General features: G+C 45.0%; 1 non-coding gene across 1 annotated transcript; it reads left to right on the top strand.

Moving 5' to 3' along the window:
* The first annotated feature begins 324 nt into the window (after window positions 1–324).
* Window positions 325–433, top strand: trnal-caa (transfer RNA leucine (anticodon CAA)). Its single transcript has 2 exons — window positions 325–362; window positions 388–433. It is a non-coding gene; the product is annotated as a tRNA-Leu (tRNA).
* Window positions 434–21,465: the final 21,032 nt, after the last annotated feature.

The following is a 21,465-nucleotide window of genomic DNA, read 5'->3' on the forward strand; positions in this document are numbered from 1 at the left end:
TGGCTCCGGTTATAATAATTAAAATTTATTGCCTACATGTTACTTGACTTTATGGACTACGGTTTCTTAGATCGGAAATTATAGAGGGAAACAATATGAACATGTGAGCTAAGCTTGCAGATAAAAGAGACCTATACGAGTATTCATTTAGTGGAACGCAATCGTTCTGTTTTAGAAAGTCGTTTTATTTTGATTTACAAAACTACCCAAAATGCATATAAATAATTTTCATGTAATATAGAGAACTACCTTATACCGGTATTTTGCAGTCGTTTAGATGTATAAAAAATTGGAGAAACATGTACAAAATACTCCTTTGTATTAGTCAGAATGGCCGAGGGGTCTAAGGCGCCAGACTCAAGGTTGCTTTCCTTCCCACTGTGGGATTTCTGGTCTCCTAATGGAGGCGTGGGTTCGAATCCCACTTCTGACAAACTTTTTGAACAACCATGACATTAATTCTGCAGCGCTTAAAATGCTTGTGCGCAACTTAAGGAAACGTTTTATTAAAACTGTAAAACTATGTAATGGTATAATATTACTCATTTTTTTCATTCAAAAGTAACGCTATACAGAATTTCTGCTATATTTTTACTATTCATCTGTAGAAAAAAACACTACATCTTGTGTTTTAGTATGAGGATACTTAAAGTACATTTACAGTATTCTGATCTCACTGGTGTGGTCATGGAGGCATAATGCCCTTCAGAAAATGAAACCTAAATACTTAGGACATAAACTACAAATAAGCCCAAATTCACTCGGGATATAACTGATATAAAAATGCATGCAGGTGATGCAACCCGAGATGTAAATAGAATAGGGAGTTTATATTTACTGCTACTTGTGTGATAAAATAATTCAATTCCTGGTTAGGGTGTAGATTTGGACAGTGTAGCTAATGGAACACCTGACAGTCTAGCTGTCATTTTATGAGATAAGAAATCAATTCAATGCATGCTGAGTAATAGTATACTGCTCAGTCAACCACAGGACAATCCTGAAACTTGAGAAACCAGTCAAAAAATGTTAACTGATCTCCAAGATTAGGGCAATAAATTTAACACAATTCATTCCGCTTGGACAAGAAAAACAAGTATTACAGCTAAAACTTATTTGCAATAGTCACTGCTATATGATGCCATTCATCTTCTCACTACTTATTGAGTACAGGGTCAACCTGGAGCCTATCCCAAGAAGCAGAGCTTATGGAAAAACCCTAGGTATAATGCCAGTCCACCACTAGAAGCACATAATGGGCAACTTATAGGCATCAATTCATCTGCTCCACATGGATACGGATTCTGGAAAGAAACTGGAGTAGCTGGATGAAACCTGCACAAAAAGAAGAGTGCATGCAATTTCCACACACAGGAAACCACAGCAAGCCCAGAATCCCTGTATAAGTGAGCCAATGTGCTGCCCTTGATGTCATCTTTTATGAATGAGAGTTGATTTATGGAAAAGAAAATACAGTGACACAAGCACATACACCTATATGCACACAATACTCAGTTTGCCCTCCATTTACATATTTAACAAACACTTTTGTCCGAAGACAAAAAAATGTAGGGTCAGACATCAGGGTCAGCCCTGGGGGCCTTTGCTCAAGGGCCCAATGGCAACATGATTATTTAGCTAGTTACCAGCACAGATCCCTAACCACACCCTGCCAACAACTCACATATCTGCTCCATTATTTGAACTATTTTTTGCAAATAAATAAATAAATAAAATCAACATATAAAATGGCTAGACATCTCATTCTTTCCTTAAACTCATTGGATGAAACATGAATTAATCCACCTGTTTATTTCTTAGTTCCAGCATCAGGAAGGTTCGCTTTACGGTGTTAAACTCCATCATGTGAATACCACCAGGCTGACAGACTGGTTCCACACCAGTGCTGCCATGAGGAATGAATAAATGATTGCAGATATAATATTAATCACACTAGACATGGGAGATTGGGAGTTTGTAAAAGGTTCATTATGCAACGGATATGTTAGAAACGAAACACAAAAAGGAGAACAGCAATCAGCAGGAACGCCTTATGCAATATATGCATTCAGATTCTGAACTTTATTTATCCCGGAGGAAATTGAATGTCAAGGTCACAACCGTTCTCCAGGCTGTACTCCTGTTTGCGTCTCTCAAAATTGCTTTTCTGAGAACGTCATTTTTTTATCCTCTCAAAATTAAAATTCAGCATGGTTAATTGGCATGACAAAGGTTTCCATGGCTCAAAGTCCCTGGACACCTGGCATGCATTCATTTTCCATAACAGCTTATCCAGTGCAGGGTTATGGTGAGAGCTTGTCCCAGGAAACACGGGGACACCCTGGATGGGATGCCGGAATTGCATATATAAATGTTGCGTATGACATGTGGCATCAGGGCCCTGAGAAAAATAAGTGGATGTAGGATATTATTACTATTATGAATTTCTCAGTATACAGCATAGATCAATAGTCACCTACTCCAGCAGGAGTTCCATGTTCCTCTTCCAGTAAGGGAGCCTTGAGCATTTAGCTCTATCCAGATTTTATTCAGAAGTTTGTGAGACATGCATGGATGGGTCAGTGGGTAGAACTGTTGTCTCATATGTACACCTCCAGGGATTGAAGTTCAACTCTCATTTTTGCTTATATAGTATTCTTGGTTTCCAGTGTCGTGCGGGTTTCTTCCAGTAGTTCAAGGTGGATTGACATCTTGCACATAGTGTGTCCCCTGTGTCAGACCTGCATTCCTCTGAAGTCGATCCCATCTTGTGCATTGTTGCTTCCTGGAACAACTTTGCTCTGACCCTGTTCCAGATGAAGGGTTGTAAAACTGATAAACTGCACACTGACATCTTTGAACTCTAAACCTCAAAGTTATATTGTTATGTCTGCTAACCGACTGCTGTCTGTAGTCCTCCACAAAGCTTTAGGGGTGGTATGTAAAACTAGTTGGATGGGTTTGGAGACCCACAACATCCCCCACTAAGCCATGAGAGCTTGGGGTGGGGGGTGACACCAGTTTCCCATGAAATAGAATTGGCTCTCTGGCTACCTGCCTCGTTTTTTTCTGGCTCCTAAATGCACATAGGAGGTACAACTATCATTTTAGTAATTAACAGCATTGCACATAAATCATAGTCTAATTACTGTGCAATTTAAGAAAATCTGGTGGTTTTAAATCTGCACATTTTTCGTCTTTGGATGCCCCCCGTGCCCGCTGGAGCCGCCGCTGATTATTTCCAACAGTGTATTGATTCTTAGACACTTGTTAAATGTTTCCTGACCCTTCTAAGAGAATCCATGAGCTGCCCCACTCATCTCTCTCAGTCACTCCCCCCACCGCCTACCCACAACAGCTAGGTTAATCTGTTTCCTGTTTCACAACATGCAGAAGCTCAGAAGGCTTGTCTGTTTTCCACAGACCAGTAGTATGATGCATTGAGCAACGAGCCGTCACTAATAGGTGGGCAATTCAGTGCATTAGCTGTGGGAAAGGGACTGGAGAGCTTATTGGCTATTATTTACAGACATGTGAAATACGTTGTACTTCAAAAGTGTTTTTCCACTTCGCCATTGTTATCAGATAGAAATGCTTCATTTAATTCAGGACCTCATACATTTTGTGGTAGTTTTAATTTCTGACATCTATCCACTATCCAACTCACGTATCAAACACAGAAACACTATGCATAATACATGGAGCTAATCTCAGGAAAGACAAGACCAAGGGGAATGGGGAAAACCCTGAATAGGATGCCAGTACATCACAGGGCAAAACGCTGCATTCTCCGGTGGTAAGTGGAACTTAGAATAGCCCGAGCAAACTCCACACACAAACAGCTGGGGGCAGCATTCAAACGTTTAACCCTGGATGCGTGAGGGTCATTGTCTCCCACTGAGCCTCCATTCTACCCTTACCGAGTATACTACTATTTTCAAAGTGAGTTACAGTACTCGAAAAAACATTAAGATTGAGTTTGGATGAATATGAGCACTATTCTGACAAAACACATGGTGTATAAGCATCTTATCCTATCAGCATCCTGTATTTCTGGACAATGGCTTACTTTTCATTTTCTCTGTCTTTCTAAGTCCTTCAGGAAATGTAAGCTATTTTTAACAGAAATGCATCACCTTGTCACACTAGCAAGTTTGTTTTCATTCCATTCACATGCATGTACAGACCGACAAGTTTTGTTTTTTACTACACCCATGTTTCAGAGTCACAGAAAAGCAATCTGCAACATGAGTGGCTGTGAAAATGGAGATGGCCAAATGAGAAGTAACAGCACTGCCTTTCCATTCAGTGAGAGTGAATATCTGTACAAGTCTCTTCGGTCTCTCTTTGGGTGTTAAAGGGAGTATCCCCCCCCTCCAAAATCAAATATTAACACTCCAGATGGGGGGATAGATGGGGGCTCCAAGCCAGAGATAAATGTACCAGCGTCTGCATCTAATACCCTTTAATAAATCAATAGCCAAATCTGGTATCAAGGTCCAAAAATCTACTACACAAATTCAGTTTTATTGATGGTCATTCCATACCGTAGAAGTTTAATTTAACTGCGTTTCTTTCAGCCTTCAGAACAACATATAGTTACCAGAGTTGCAGCTGAACTACATGTTGGTAATGGACTACAAGCAGAGTATTATTCCCGTATTATACCAAAACAAGTATAGCGACATGCTGAATAAAAAACAAATATTATTAAGGAGGGTGTTGTTTGTTCAAATGCTTTTAGCATGTCTTCCACCTTCGTGAAATGAATTCATTTCAGTTTAACTTTATTGTTATTATACAATGCCAGAGCAAGTGTATAATGAAAGGTATGTGTCACACCTGTTCCTCATGAAGTAATTTAGCCTACTATGTGGTCTTGCTCTCTGCCAGTGGCAATTGCTTCCCAATCCTGTTTAAACAAAGCAGTGAGCATTGTTCATTACTCAGTCATAATTGCTCCTGGGACAGTACTGTATTTGACGTCTTAGTGGGGCTTGGTTTAGTTTATTGCATTTTCCCTGGGTTTCTCTCAGGATTGCCAGCATGATCACTGTCTTAGTGGTTTTTGGGTATTGTCATTATGGTTTTTGTCCATGGTTTTTGATGACCAGGGTTTGAGTCTCTGGCCTGGCTCTACGTGTTTGGAGTTTGCATGTTCTTCCCGTGTCACTGTCGGGTTTCCTACCACAGTCCAAGAATGTGCTAAGGTAAATTGGAGTTGCCAAATTATATGTGTGTGTGTGTGTGTTTGTGTTCATGTGATCCCTGCAATGGGTTGGCACCCCACTCAGGGATATCCCCTGCCTTGTGCCTATAGCTTCTGGGATATGCCCAAGGACCTCTCATGGGATGGGAGGGTATGGACGATGGATGGATGATTTTTGATACCTGGCATCTTGTCTTAAGTTTTTGGTCCCGATTAGCCTGAGCTTCAAAGCTACTATGCTGGGAGTCCGATGTGTTGTACTTAAGTTTTCCATCAGTACTCTGGTTTTGTTTCCGCCCCACATCCTCTTTCCTTGGATTCTGGTTTTTCACTCCAATACAAATAAGTCTCTCTTACATACCTCATCTGGTATATGTCCAACAGCTCAGCAGCCCCAAATCCCATCGGTTACTTGTTCCCAGGGGTAAGCTGTCTGAAGGTCTCAAGGACCAGTGGGCAGATGGCCTGGGATGTCCTCTTTGGGGTGCTCTGTTTGTGAAAGTCAATAAATGTGTTTTTATCTAAATGCTCGTTATGCCAATATGTGTCTGTACTTCAATGGGAAGTGCAAAAAAGGGCAGACAAAGTGATACTGTACAATGTGTCACACAAAAGCACTATAAAAAAGAGGAAAGGAGATGTAAACACTGTATAATCAAACTGATTTCAAGTGCAAGTGTTTCCCAACCCGGTCCTTGGGGACCCCCCCCCCACAGTACATATTTTGGCTCCCTCCTGGCTCCAGGTAGCAAAAATGTGGACTGTCTGAGGCACTGGGTTGGGAAACACTGCACTAGTTAATACTAATGGAGATGCTCAGTATCAGTAGGGTTTTTGCATGTCACAAACTAATGAAAAACTGAAACATTCAAATTGTCTCTATGCAACACTTTCTGAATTTACATGGCACACCCTTGCTAATTTCATCTTACGTGACATTGGATGGCTACAGCTGCTAATTAATAAATAAAATCCACTGGAAAATTAACAGCGTTCCCTTCGAAGGGTCCCTACAGTGTCATTGTCCACCAGAGTTCCGTGTTAACTATTTTGCACACTTGGTTGTTGCGTTGGGACACTGTTACGTTTTGCATAGCAGTGATGCACAAAGGTTTGTCTGTGCTCCGTACCGTACAGGGAAATATTAATGGAAGTAATATAAAATATAAGACAAAAGATTTATTTGAACGTAAACATATTGTGCTGAAGGGTGTAGAATAAGAGCAGGGAGCAGCATTTTCTGCAAAGTGACGTAGTACATTTTTATATATTGACAGTCTGAAAGTAATTTGAATACCAATAAACTCAGTAAGTTTTTAAACATCCAAAAGAGCATGCATTTGGGTATCTATTTTTCAACTTGACTACGTAAACTTTATTATATTGAGTGATCCAGGTGACATTAATTAGTCTATATCAAGTGGCCATGAACATTTTTTTTCTTGCGCACAATTTACCTTCATGTACCCACGAAATTCCAAATCGAGCTCAGGGAACCCCTAAAATTTGCGCACGATTTACTTTTTCGTGCTCTCAATGAGCTATTTCCAGTTCTTGGATTAATTAAGTTTCACTCACGTTTTGGTTATTTGTGCAGGTAAAGCCAGCAGCTGGTATATTTGAACCGAGGTGAAACATTAGCACATAGTTTGCGGGTGCGGGAGTACTCTGTGGAAATAAATTTTTACTGAATTAAAATAAAAGGCAAATTCATTTAAGAACTACCTGATAAGTAAATGTGTCACTAGTAAGTAAATTACCACATTTCGTCCACTAAAAACTACAAGAGAATAAATCTGGAATGGGAGACATTACGCTTTATTATATGGATATTGGTTCAGAGATGTATACATATATATTGGGTATTACCATGCGTAGAATTAAGATTATAATAGATGCCGTAACCCCTAATTTCCGCAGTTCCAAGACTCAAGCTTCTAGCTTTGCGGGTATGAATAAACAAAACGTGAGCACAACTTCGAGAGCTGGAAATAGCAAATTGAGAGCACGAAAAAGCAAATCGTACGCATATTTTAAGGATTTCGTATTTCGTGTACACGAATAATAAAAAAGTAACGTTCATGGCCCCTCGTAGTTGAATTATTGTGTGCGCAGAAAACACCTCCCACATTTCGGTCAATTGTTATGAGAGATCTGTAAAAGATGTAATACCATTTTTAATCCACTGGATGGCAGCCTAGCTAACATTTCGTGAAAGATTTTCGTAAGCTTTTCGAACATTTCAAACATCTCGGAAAGGACCTTAAAGTGGAGTGAGGTTCTTTTTTCTTAAACGTCATTTATGGGTGAAATGTTAAACTGAAATTGGTAATGCTAAAAAGTGCAAAACGTAGATATGGGTATTATTTTTTATACAGAACCTGTGACCAAAACTTAGCAAGCAGCATATCAGCAGCATATCAGCATCAGTAAAATGCCTTTTTGATATAGCTTACATATGAACTGAGATAAATTAACAGTACTTATTTTTTATATGTCACCCAGTTTTCATTCTCCGAAAAACAAAAAATATATCTTGAGAGGGGATCAGATAGTTATTTAAAAGTCATGTCAGCAGTTATTCACATGTTCCTCTGTCCATTTGGTCTGGGAGGAAATGAAAACACTTTTCAGGGAATGAAAAATGTATGTAAATGTATGTGAAGCTCTGTGCCTCACATACATTTACAGTCATTCAAAACATGTGTAACAGCAGGATACCTTTCACACTGCCTGTAGGAAATAAGGCAGAAAATGCCAGGAAAAATATTAAAAGTGCTGAGGTTTCTGTGAACCTGCTGGCAGAGTATAGAGCCAAAGTAGGTCACATGCAACATCCATGGTTTTAATGCTGATGTACAGCAGATTTGATGTGCAGGGAGGGACTGGGAGAGCTTGAGCACGAACAATTGAAAGGGCCTCCCTTTTGAGTCCAGACTATAACTTTTCGAATTCTTTTGAGGGGGACCCAACCCTATCTTTTTAATAGGATGGACATCCGATTATTTAGAGTCCCGGTGTTCCCTATCTTGCTGTATGGCTGCAAGACATAGACACTATACAGTGAGCTGAGACGGAGACTGCACTCCTTTGGTACTGTGTGTCTTTGGAGAATCCGAATGAACGGATGCTCAGGGAGTCCCGAATGGGGCACATTACCTACACTGTGAGGACTCGAGTGGCTGGACCAGGCCGAGGGGACGCCCATGTATCATCTGCAGCAGATAGATGGCAGTTTCCGGAGGGTGGGACTGGACCACATGTAGGCTTGTGGAGGGTCGCCAACCCTCCCCGCTGTAGCACTCCCTGCTCCCCAAACTTGGGCTCATCAATTTTACTGTTCCAGCACCTGCTCCTTGAAAAGTTTCTCCATGGCCCTGTACAGAAGCCTATGCTTTGGCTACTTTACTCTTCCAGTAATTTTACCCATATTTGAACTTGAATTACTCTGGCTCATTTACTTACAGTAATTTGCAGATGTAATGAACTTTTGGGATTCATGTGTCTGAATGATGTGAAAATCAGACTCAATCTGTTCAGTGAAAAGCAAAAGTACTGAATAAAAGTAGTCACTTGTCTCAACAGGCACTGGGCCTGTGCAGGGTATTTCAGCATTTCGCCATAGTCAGATGGGGTTCCTGTTGCTGTCATTTCAAACCCAGGTGAAGTAAAAGGCGATACAAAAGGAAATGACATCTGCTCCCTGCCAGTAAGTGTGAACACAAAAAACTACACATGTATTAGCTCATTTGTGAAGCCTGTTCCCCTCTCCAAAGTCTACAAAGCGCTTATGTTTCTACAAATATTCTTTTCTTCAAGGAACACCAAATTTAAATGCTGCTTCTCGACTGGGACATGCTGTTACCACAGAAAGAAAACTGCTTGAGTCTGAACCCCAGTAGCATGTCTAACTTAAAAGGCTGAATGACCCCAGTGCCTATGAATAATCACCACTGGGAGGCAGCACATTAATGAAATAGGTGTCATTTGGTTTTGCAAATGGTCCCGAGGCAATATACTGGTGGATAGATAATTCCAGTTTTTTAGACAGTTTTTTAGATTCCAAACATTTATTCATTAGTATTTTTTTAGTCTGTTGTTGCTGTTAAATGTTGTAATAATTTTTCTTTTGTAAATCCTCAGAAAACCCACAGCTCAGTTTTCACTCCAGAAATGTTTTGTCAGAATATTAAAAGGTAAATGATCAACCACTTTCAACCTCACCTTAACTTTTTTTTTTATTATTATTGCCCACCACCACCCCCCCTCTTCGGAGGACAACTTTATTTTACATTACATTCAAGAGCAAAGAGTGTGGCCGCTCCGAACTCACCCGTCCCGTGGAAAAAGGGAGAAAAAAAACCCCTCACATTTACTAATGAGCACATTCCTTTTCCTCTTCATGAGCAGAAAGTAATTAATAATATTAACTCTGTTCCACTCATCCTCCACTTCTTCTGACAAGCTCTCTCAAACTTTGTTGATAAATGCATTATTACATTTAGAAATGTTACCAGCCTGTCTAATAGGACAAGACCCTCCTGGATGGGAATATTCTGGGGGAAAAAAACTAGAAAAAATTACAAAATTCCTGTGTTTGTTCAGGTTTCATTTAGGTGCACCACTTTCCACTCACAGTGCAAAAACACGCTGTTAGGTGAATTAGGTGTCTGAAAATAATTGCCCATAGTGTGTGACTGGGTGACTTATGATGGACTGGCATGGCATCTGGGGTGTTCCCTCTCTTTCCTGCTTCCCGACATAAACTGTAGCCTCACTGTGACCCTTTACTGAAAAGAGCGGATCAATCCTTGGGGACTCACAGACCATGTTTTTGCTGGGAGGGAGCAAAAATATGAATTGTCTGATAGGGGGCTTGGAGGGGGCAAAACGTGGACTGAGTGTGGGGCCCCCAGGACCAGATTAGGAAACACTGCTTTAGATGATTAATGGTAATCAACCCTATTTCAATCATGTAATCACTCAGATTCACAACTGCAAACCAAGCCTTCTGCGGGATGCAATTTGCCCATCAAACTTATCAAGTTGCTAAATCATCTTCAGTGGTCAAACAAGGGGTCCTCAGATACAATTATGATCATGGCACTAACTGCAGGGTTACCTATAAAACAATCTATAAATGATAACATAATAGATCTCAGTAGACCTTGAGATAGTTGTGGAGTGACTGAGCGCTCTACTTCCAGTGTGGCACTGAATGCCTGTACAGCTCCCTCTGCCTGTGCTGGTGCAGATAGATAATGTGCAGAAGCTGCTTCTTAGATGCCTGCAGTGTCTGCAGGCTGTCAGAGTTGGGTAGGGCTGGGCAGCTTTAACACCTAGCACAAACGGCAGCCTTCGGAAAGATATCACCCACTCTGTGGGCTAGACAGTTCATGGCTGATGTGGGCTGTACCCCACTTTCTCATCGCATGTAGATCTGACCATGTCAAGCCAGTGTGAATATAATTGCCCTGGTAAACGAATCAACACTGCGCCTACCTCGTGCACCATAATTCAAGCCCGACAGCCCTTTTTAACTTGTTAATTAAAAGACGTCAGCTTTTTTAAGCACTATTTTTCATGTCTGTGCTAAAAAGCCTTGTTTTTCTAAAATTAGTTAATAGGTAACAAAGAGGAAAATGACTGAATATAAATAAGTGTTAATTCCGGACTGTATGAAGATATGATTTCTGACTGGCATTTTTCAGTGTCAAGGTATACCATTTTCTTAAATCAACTTGCCCTTTCTGCCAATCCACTACTTATACAGACAGCATCAGGGGTAATATAATTATGCTTAAGATAATCTCATCATTAATATTTCAAGTTTCAAGAGGGATTTATTGTCAGTACAGCAATACACATAGTATACAGTGTATTGAAATGCTGTTTTGCCCAGCCGCCCCGCCCAATGGTGCGTAGAATATAAAATATAGAAAAATATAAACAGAGATTACACACTGTTACGATCCCCAGTCTAGGGTTGGGGGTCGCCAGAAAGGTGGAGGAGAGGGAGAGGGGAAGACGAGACAACCAGGGAATGGGAAAAGGGAACACGGGATTGTTAATGTAGATTTTATACAAAAAATGTTATGGTTAAAAATGTTAACGGTTCAGTTGTTTACTGTGACTTGTACACTTAAGTAGACTTAAAAAAGTTACTCCGTCAGAGTGTCTCTTTGGGGGTCACTTTTGCCAGTGAGATATATATATACAGTATATATATAACAAAACAAAAACGTGCAAAATGTCAGTTGTACAAAGTAAGCATGAACAAATTTAGCATGAGGTAAAATTGTGCATATTTGTGAAATTGTGCAAATGTCAAAAATTGTTCAAAAAGTTGCATTTTCTGTGATTTAGCATTTGTGTGATTTTTATCAGTTCTTTGGTGGTGGCAGTGAGTTTAGAGCTCTGACTACTTGTGGGAAGAAGCTCCTGCAGTGTCTGGCAGTTAGAGTTCTGATGCTTCGGAACCGTCTGCCAGATGGCAGGAGGGAGAACAGTACTAGTGCATGTGAGGGGTGGAAGGAGTCCTTCAAGATGCTGCAGGCTCGACGTATGAGGTGTTTCTCGTACAGCTGGGAGATGGGTGGGAGAGGAACCCCGATGATGCGCTCTGCTGTCCTCACTATCCGCTGTAGGGCCTTCTGCTCAACGACGGTGCAGTTTCCGTACCAGACAGTGATGTAGCAGCATATATTCTTCCATTAATTAAATCTGCATGCGCTGAATAATTAATGGTCCATGTCTATAGTGTTTGGAGTGTGGTTAGTAAATTATTTATCTGCCCTAATGCACTCGCTCTTGGTTTTACTTTCCATGTATGAGTCGTCCTTTCCAGAAGCCTCCTTACCCCTGTTTTACACGTATCCGCTGCGGTGCGACTGTGCTGCATTCCCATTCCATCCGAGGCTGCCCGCCAATTCGCACTGGATGCGTTTGTGGTCCATATCTGATCCGGCGCGCGGCTGGTTTGCGAGATCACATGATCATGGGAGAATAACATTTAACATAACATTTATCTATGTTTCTATGGATAAAATAATGTGCCATGTAGGTTACTGAACACTTTATTAGGAGTTTACAAGTACTTCACAGTACAGGTTACTTTCATTAAAAATCAAGTATTTACATAGTTAATTGGAAGATTCAACTTACCGTCAAATCCCAAAACTTCTGCAGTTTCACTCCATGCCTTCTCCTTTCTACTATTATCCTTGCAAAAAGGATGTCTGGGGTCATACACAATTCCGTGTTTCTCCACCTCCAAAATTAGCTTTTCGTCGTCCATGATGTGAAAGGGAGCTGGCGCATGCGCTCTGTGTTACGTTCCTTATCCGTATCCGTCAAAAATAGACTTGATGCGCATCTCGACGGACTGCCGGACTTGTGACGGGACAGAGACGTAGCGGAGACGCAACGCAGCGGATCTGGTGTAAACTGATGCATTGACTTTATTGGCGGCGGTGTTGGAAACGCACCGTATCCAGTGTAAAACAGGGTCAAACAGGGGTTACGCATTACATCCACTGATCATTTAGCAGCAAGAAGCAGCGCCCTCATCAGGCCAGCTCGCATCACTGCAGAGCTGTCGGGTCACTGTGGCACACAGGGGGTGCTGGTACAGAGGCAGCATTTCTCAGTTTCAGCTCTGATTCCACACCTGACATTGACGGGGGCGCAACTTTGAAGAGCCTTTTAAACCAGTGTTTCCCAACCTAGTGGTTGAGGACCCTAAGAAAGTCCATGTTTTTCCTCCCGTCCAGCTTCCTGGCAGACAGTTCACATTTTTAGGAAGCTGGGAGGGAGCAAAAACGTGGACTGTCTGGGGGGGGGGTCGCTGAGGACCGGTTTGGGAAACACTGAATCAGTTTATGGTCCCAGCTGGTCTTCTGGAGACTGAGGGCATTTGTACCTTCACCCCTCAGTCAAAATGGCAAATGCTTTTTCTAATATAACTCTTTGCATCAATCTTCTTTCTGGTGAGTCAGGGGAATTCACACAGTTATTTCCCTTCCTTGCCTTTGATAAGACATCAGAGTTGCAGAAATAAGTGAAAAGATCATTTAAAAAAGGATGTTTTATGATGAGTGACCTTTGAAACTTGGTGAAATGTGAATCTTATGACTTTGTCAGCTACTGTAAGTGTTTGAACCATTGCAATATAGCCACAGTGGGTGGAAATATTGTGAGTTTGTAGTCAACTATGGTGACCCACTTCTAATCTGTTGTGTTGTTGGATCCCGTTGAATTGAATCAGGGAGCGACTGACAATGTTCTTTGTTGACCTAATACTGTCTATTTTAAAATTAATTTTGAAAGTATATCAACTATTTTTATGGAGAGTTTTTGAGTATGTTGTAAGCTGTGAATCACTAGAACAGTAAAATGAGGATGCAGAAGTCAAGGTGGGTGGATTTCTGTGCCAAGTCAGTCCCTGACTAGTTTAGCCTATTTCTTCATCACTTACTTAGTCAGATCTAATTAATCTAGTGACTGAAAAATTAATGACTCCTTTCCACCTAAAACTGGAGTAAATGTTCACACGGAACATTGAAACTGCACTGGAACAGGTATGATTAATTCAAAGAATCAGGTTTCTTTTTAAGTTCAGAGGTCATGAACCTACAGTATGGACTCTCAGAATTATCATTACAGAGTGATGTTTTGATTATCTGCAGTTAGTTAGTAAGTACAATTTTTTATCATTGTCATTGGACATATTACAATAAAACTTATTCCTTCATATAATACTATTAATAAATACAACACTATAAAACCAACCCAAAATAACAAACAGTTTCCACTCTCAGCTCTAATCACTTAGAAGAGTTAAATAATATATCAAAACATCAATATCAATATCTGTTGAATTAACAGGGATGTCATGAAATGTTTTTGGTCAACAAACTACTGTAAGTTACTCTAGTAGCAAAACTATACTCTATACTCACTGAATGAGGCCAAAGATGGTATCTAAAAGATAGTATCTATGTGAATCACACAGCATTTAAACATCAAGGTATGCCTATATTTTCCACCAGCAGGTGCCAGATCAGTCCCCCTCCCTTAGCTCCAGTCTCCTTTAGAGGGTTGGATGGTCTGAATTGTTCCACTTCAGCAGTCTGCTCTCAGCCATAATGTGGAATATGTTGGCCTCTGCTTTTGGCTCCAGGGCTCATGTAGATGTCTGGCAATGAGGTCAACCCTCCAAAATTCTGTCCCTATCTGCCTCTGTGACTTAAATCACAATTAGGGCTGAACACGAGGTAATGAGGTGGGCGTGGCACACATCGGGAGCGGACGGAGCGGGGCGTGACATAACCCCCCCCCAAAGGCGCGCACACCGGGCGCGCCCGAGAGGAGGCGACGGACGAGACGGAACCGGGGAACAGGACCTGGAAGACAAAGCAAAACATCAACCAAAAACAGGGAACAAGACAGAGACACAAAACAGGAACAGGGACGAGACGAAGGACAGAACCCGACAAAGAACAGGGAAAGCGGACAGACAGACCTGGAAGGGAGACACAGAAGGGGAGAAAGGCGGAACAAAAGGGCCAGGAGTGAACGGAGGAGGAACAAAAGGACGAGGAGCAGAAACAGGCGGGACCAAAGGAAAGGGAGGAGGAAGAAGGGGAGCCCGAGGGAGCCCAGGCGGGCGACGGGCAGCGGCCGGAGGGGCCGCAGGGGAGAGGGAGGAGGGAGGAGGGAGCAGGAGGGGACCACCCAGGGGCCAAGGGAACGGGACGAGGGAGTGACGGAGGGGACACGGAGGGAGCAGGAGGGAACACCAGTGAAGGCAGGCAGGAGGGGGAAGCCGCGGCAGGCGGAGGCGCAGCCGAAGCCGGGGAAGGCGCCGTCCGACGCCCAGCCGGAGCAGGGGGGCCCGGAGGCGACCGACATGGAGCCGGAGGCGCGACCGAGGACCGGCACCGTGGATCCAGGGGGGGACCCGAAGGCGACCGCCGACCCCGAGCCGGAGGAACCGCAGGCGGCCCCGGAGCCCCAGCCAAGGCGAGCGAGGGCGAGCCAGGGGGCAGGGCGGGCGGGAACCGGGCCCCACGCCTATGGCCCCGTCCCTTTCGGGACACTGACAGGGAGTCAGGAGGGAGGCAACCAGCGGGGCAGCCAGAGCCTCGGGCGTGGCCGCAGGCGGGGCAGTCAGAGCCTGCGGGCAGGACGGGAGAGGCGGCCTCAGGCGGGGCCGCGGGCAGGACGGGAGAGGCGGCCTCAGGCAGGGCCGCGGGCAGGCGGCCAGCAGGGGGCGCCTCGGCGGGCTCCGTCGGCAGGCGGCCAGCAGGGGGCGCCTCGGCGGGCTCCGCCGGCAGGCGGCCAGCAGGGGGCGCCTCGGCGGGCTCCGCCAGCACGCGACCAGCGGGGAGCGCCACAGCAGGCCCGCCATCACACGGCCAGCAGGGGGCGCCACTGCGGCCACCACAGGCAGTTCAGGAGCCGGCAGGACAGGCGAGACAGGCAGTTCAGGAGCCGGCAGGACAGGCGAGACAGGCAGTTCAGGAGCCGGCAGGACAGGCGAGACAGGCAGTTCAGGAGCCGGCAGGGCGGGCGCCGCCATCACGCGGCCAGCAGGGGGCGCCGCCATCACGCGGCCAGCAGGGGGCGCCGCCGCGGGCGCCGCAGCCTGAGTGGTGGCAGCTGCAGGGACTGCAGGCAGAGCAGGCAGGACAGGCGGGTCAGGTGGGTTAGGCGGGTCAGGCAGAACGGCGGAAGCTGCAGGCAGCGCAGCCGCGGGCAGATCGGCGGCGGCAGCAGGCAGCGCAGCCGCGGGCAGGTCCGGAGCATGCAGGTCCGGAGCAGGCAGGAGGGATGCCGAGCGTGTTGGCGCTGTTCCTTTAAGGGCTCTCGGCACCCGGGGAATAGCGTCTCTCACGGCGCGTATTCCTCCGTGTCCCAGACGCTCCGGCCGGTAGAAGTACGCTTCTAAGGGAGGCGGCTTCTCCGGCGGGAAGCTGGCCAGGCTGGTTGCGGCGGTGTCCTCCCAGGCGGGGAGCAGAGAGCAGGCTCCTAGGTAGAGCGTTGGAGCTGCTTCCGCCAGCTCTCTGCTCCGCTTCTCCCGGCTGCTAACCAAGCGCTGGCTCAGGCGGCGAAGGCACTTACGTGCCCTCTGCAGCGGGTACTGTTGTCCGGGCGGGCGCTCTTCCTTGAGGAGGTCCGCGCCCCGGGTGGCCAGCTCCAGGGCTACCGGATCCTCCAGGACCTCGGGCTGGGATCGCCAATACACGAAATCTTGCAGGAGACCGAGCCGGTGGTGCTCGGTCTCCCGCGTCGTGTTGTCGTGGAGACTTGTCATTCTGTCACGACTGGCGGGCGGGCGAGCAGGAAAACAGGCGAGTTGCAGCCAGGACTTCAGGTAAACGTGGTTTTATTGGACGGGAGACGGACATCTACGGACAATACAATGACAAGTCTGGGGAAGACTGACTCAGACGAGGACTAAATACACAAGACAAGCTAGACTTAACAGGACTCAGGCAATCACAATTAGGGCTGAACACGAGGTAACGAGGTGGGCGTGGCACACATCGGGAGCGGACGGAGCGGGGCGTGACACCGCCTTCATTGCCTGACTTAGACATCACCCCCATTGAGAACTACTGGGCCTTACTAAAGTGTGAGATTTACCAAGGTAGCAAGCAGGACACTTCTCAGAGCAGCGTCTGGGAAATGGTCCTAGCTGCCTCAACTGATATAGGATGTGATTGAAAAACTTTATTGGTTCAATGGACAACAGGCTGATGGCGGCTACTGAGAAGGTGGCTATACAGGACATTAAACATGGTAAAGTGGACCCTACAGAATGACTGATAGTTTGTTATTCTTCATATAGACTGAATGGCTAAAATTGTTTACTATTATCTCTGTAGATGGTGAAGAGAGAAAAATCTACTTATTTTTTGATTGCCTAATAATTCTGCACATTGATAATCAAGTGCTTTTCTTTTATTTTTGTTTGTGAAAGTCTAATGTAACACTTTCTCTCTAAATAAATTTACTTGGAATAAAAGAAAACTTCTGAATTCATTTTTAGAGGTCTGCCAAAAAATATCTCCAGGAACAGCACTTATCTAATAATCCTGCACACAGTGTGTAGAAAAATGATATAGTATTAGGGGTGTGCAAAAATAGATTTTTAATTAATTGGTCTTAAAATTTGTTAGATTCAATATTGATCTGTAAAATTTATGGACTGATCTTTTAGGCTAAATGCCTCATTTCGGTGCCACCTGAGCTGTTGATTGAAACATTCGCAATCTGGTGCTCAGGCAACAGAAGCATTACTGCACCTCATGTGTTATTGCTAGTTAACATTACACTTCAATTGCTCCAGGGGTGTCGGAAATAGAAGGGATGGGGTCCCCCCCAATATTGGCAGACCCCCTCCTCCGCTGCTCAACAAACAAACAAACAAGCAGGAACAAGTTTCTTATCTTTTATTACAGTATGTATCCACACGTTACTGAGGCCAATCAGTAGGCCCATGCTGATAGAGCTGTCCTGGACACCTGCTACAATCCACTATCAATTCAGGTGAACCTGGGGCTGCAGAACCACCCGGCGCTGGACTCTGAAGAGGAGCCAGACCAACATTCCCTCTCGCAGTATCCGTGGGAGCGGCCTGAGGAGAGCTCCCCTATAGGGAGCCGATCTGCCCCGGTGCAGAGCTACCCTTCCTACCCTGCAGGGGTAGCTGAACGCAGTAGATTATGTCTCCCATCCTCTCCAGCACTCTGCAGGACTCTACCCACTGGTTGTACAGTTTAGTGCAATGTCCCTTCTTCCACTGTGGGCTGTACACCCATATAAGATCAAAATTTTCCCCCTCACATATATTATAACTCTGCTTTTGTCTTACCCCATGCTTTTAACATTTGGCCCCTAGCAAAAATATGGGCTGACTCTAGGAATGTCATCTAGATAAACTAGGCATTCACTCTGGGGAATGCCTAACAGCACCCTATTCATTAAGCACTCAAACGTCGCTGGCACGCAAAGACCAAACAACAAGAAATTGCCCTAACCCCTTGTTCAAACAACAGGCCATCTTAGTTTTGGCCTCAGGTGCAAGTGGCACCTGCTAATATCCACTGTGGAAGTCTAATGAAGAGAACCACGAAGAGCCCCCCACCAAATCCAATAACTCATCAATACACAATATGGGATAAGAGTCTTTTTTTCATTACGGCATTCAGGCATCTGTAGTCTACACAAAAGTGCCAGTGTCTCTTTTCCCCCGTCCATCCACTGTTGTTGATCTCATGTTCCACTAAATATGTCTGCCCCACATCCCATTCCCCGCGGCAAAACTGTCCCTGAATTCCATCAGCAGCTCCCACACCAACTGCTGCTGTCCTGGATCCAGGCCATCACAGTTACGCTGCCAGATGTCTGACCACGGACAGCAGCACGTTGGCACCAATGTCAAAGTGTGGTTAGCATCTAGGTCATGGAGTAACTGGCCTTGTGGTGGTGGGTGCTAGGCTCGGGGGTAGAGCCATCACCGGGCCAGGATGAATTGAGTTCACCACAGAAGGAAAAGTTGAGATAGTATCACGTTCGCGAACCAGCGAACCGGCAAGCAGCGGAGAGGAGCCAGGAAGCAGGGTAGAACAGGGATTTATTCAGGTAACAGGACTGGGGAAGCACAACAGCAAACATCAATGACAAGTCTAGGGAAGACTGACTCAGACGAGGACTAAATACACAAGACAAGCTAAGGGTAACGAGCAACAGGTGAGAACAATCAGGCAGAAACAGGAGGTAACGAAGTGGGCGTGGCACACACGAGGATCGGACGGAGGTGGGCGTGACAGATAGCAGGCACCATGGAAATAACAGGACCCACTGCAAAAAAGAGTAAGTTGTTCCCCAGGTCCAAATGGCAGCTTGTGCCCCTGAAAAAGTCCAAGCCTAAGATTTATGGCTCCTGCACCGCTACCAGCCACACATGATAGCATACAGTCCTTCCTCCCACAGCAAGTGCTAACAGACCTCACCCATTCATAGGCGATAACAGTGTGCAATTGGACAGATGTGGGTTCCAATGGAATGTCACCTAGGACTATGTCTGGCCTCACCAATGTCACAGTAGACCTTATGACCACAAGGGTGGAGCATGCAACCCCCTCTAGTGCAACCAGAACGTGGCACACGTTTATCCCACCATAATGACTGACTCAGATGGCACATAGTAATCATCTCAAAACTGGTGCTGGATTCCAGCAGGAGTTCATGTCATCTGTTGGAGAATAGAGCTAGTGGCCTGCAGAGTCCCCCCTATGCAGACCCTGACCTGTTTCTGTGCCTGCTGGGCAGCTGACGGTACTGCTGAACCAGGTGGCCTGGTTGAACATATCCCCAACACACTCTAGAGCCTGGTTTCTCAACCACTGGGCTGCGGCCCATCACACCATTGTGTGGGCCACAAATCTAAAATCAGGAGAGAAGCCATTAGTCCATAAAGGGCTTCCAGCACCATGCTTAATTTGGGAAGTGAATACTGTATAGTATGGCTGAATGATTTATTGATTTCAAATGGAAATCGCAAATAGGATAAGCATTATACAGGATGTCTCATCCAGGGTTTAAAACTGTCCCAATTAATAGTTTTACAAATTCATGCCATCCTCCTTGTGTGACAGTAATATTCACCAATCAGAAGTGCCGTGCATCTGATATTGTTTATAGAAAAGTCCTATTATTAGGGGTTCAAGCAACGTTAGCTGCAATATTGCTATTGTTGATTTTTTGCAGAGAAGGAGATCGATCACATTCTCGTGAGCAGATGCTGGAGGCTCCGGCAGAACTGCAGGGTGTACAGAAGTGCCCATTTTGTGAATTTCAACCACAGACTTGTTGTTGCTACTCTGAAGATTCATGCATGCAGTTTGGGTGAAGAACTTGCAGACTTGGGTATGACTGTTGACTCTAATGTAATGAGGGAGACTTTCCATGATAAAACCCTGAAAGTTGCCAAGGGTTGTATTGGTGTTTCCAGTGTTCCCAGAAGGAGGCAACTCCAGTCTGTACTGGGAACTGAGGAGGATGGCAGTGAGGGCTCTGAAGGCAGAAAAGGAGGCATTTGTTAGATGAATCTGTGAGCAGGTGTCACACCATCTGTGGTCTAGTGACCCACGTCCAGCTTACAGATGAATCGAAGCATTAAGCACATCTGAATCTGTTCCTCAGAGACTTGCAGTTAGGGTGGGTGATAGAACAGTCCTTATGGATGACACTGCAGTTGTAACCTGTTGGGCAGGCTACTTTGAGCAGTTGTTTAAGGCTCATCCTTCAACTAAGATGTTGGACATCTCTGAGTGCACAGTTCTTGAGGCATGATCTTCCAGTCAGCTGTGAACCACCCAGTCTCACTGAGATTACATGGGTAATGATTTAGTTCAGGGTAGGGAAGGCCACAGGGATCTGTGGTATCTGGAGTGAACTTCTCCAGGCTGATGGTAAGGCTGTTCTCCTGACATTGCAGGCAATCTTTGCTTCCATTTGGGAGTCAGGAGTCATCCCAACTGAATGGAAAATGGGAGTTGTAGTCCCTATCTGGGAAGAGAAGGGAACAATGATTGCCTGGATTGCGGCAACTACAGGGGGATAATACTGCTCCCAGTGCCAGGTAAGGTCCTTGCTAGGGTCATCCTTAACAGGATCTGTGATCACTTGCTCGCCTGTCAATGACCGGAGCAGTCTGGTTTCACGCCTCTACCATTGAACTGCATCTTGGCACTGAGGGTTCTCATGAAGTGCAAGCATAAATATCGGCAGAGGTTCTTTGCAGCTTTTGTCAGTCTTCATAAAGTGTTTAACTCAGTTGATCAAGTTGCCCTGTGAGACATCCTGAGATTTTGCGGGACCCCCCTGAAGTTGCTGGACGTTATGGCCAGTCTGTACACTAGTATTGTGAGTGCTGTGCAGAGTCATCCTTGGTGTTCTTCCCAGTTGATTCCGGGGTTCGCCAGGGGTGTGTTCTTAATCTTACTCTATTCGGTGCTTGTATGGACTGGGTGTTGGGCAGGATCGTAGGGTCCAGCAGTTGTGGGGCATCTGTTGGTGAAAGAAGATTTACTGATCTTGACTTTGCCAACGATGCTGTGATCTTTGTGAAGTCAATGAAGGCTCTGATCAGGGCTCTCGAGAGACTGAGTGAGGAGTCTGAGAGTCTGGAATTGTGGGTGTCCTGGATAAAGACAAAGATCCAGGCCTTTAATGAATTCTTAGGC

This window comes from Paramormyrops kingsleyae, chromosome 2, assembly GCF_048594095.1.
Source record: "Paramormyrops kingsleyae isolate MSU_618 chromosome 2, PKINGS_0.4, whole genome shotgun sequence".
NCBI classification, from domain to species: domain Eukaryota; kingdom Metazoa; phylum Chordata; class Actinopteri; order Osteoglossiformes; family Mormyridae; genus Paramormyrops; species Paramormyrops kingsleyae.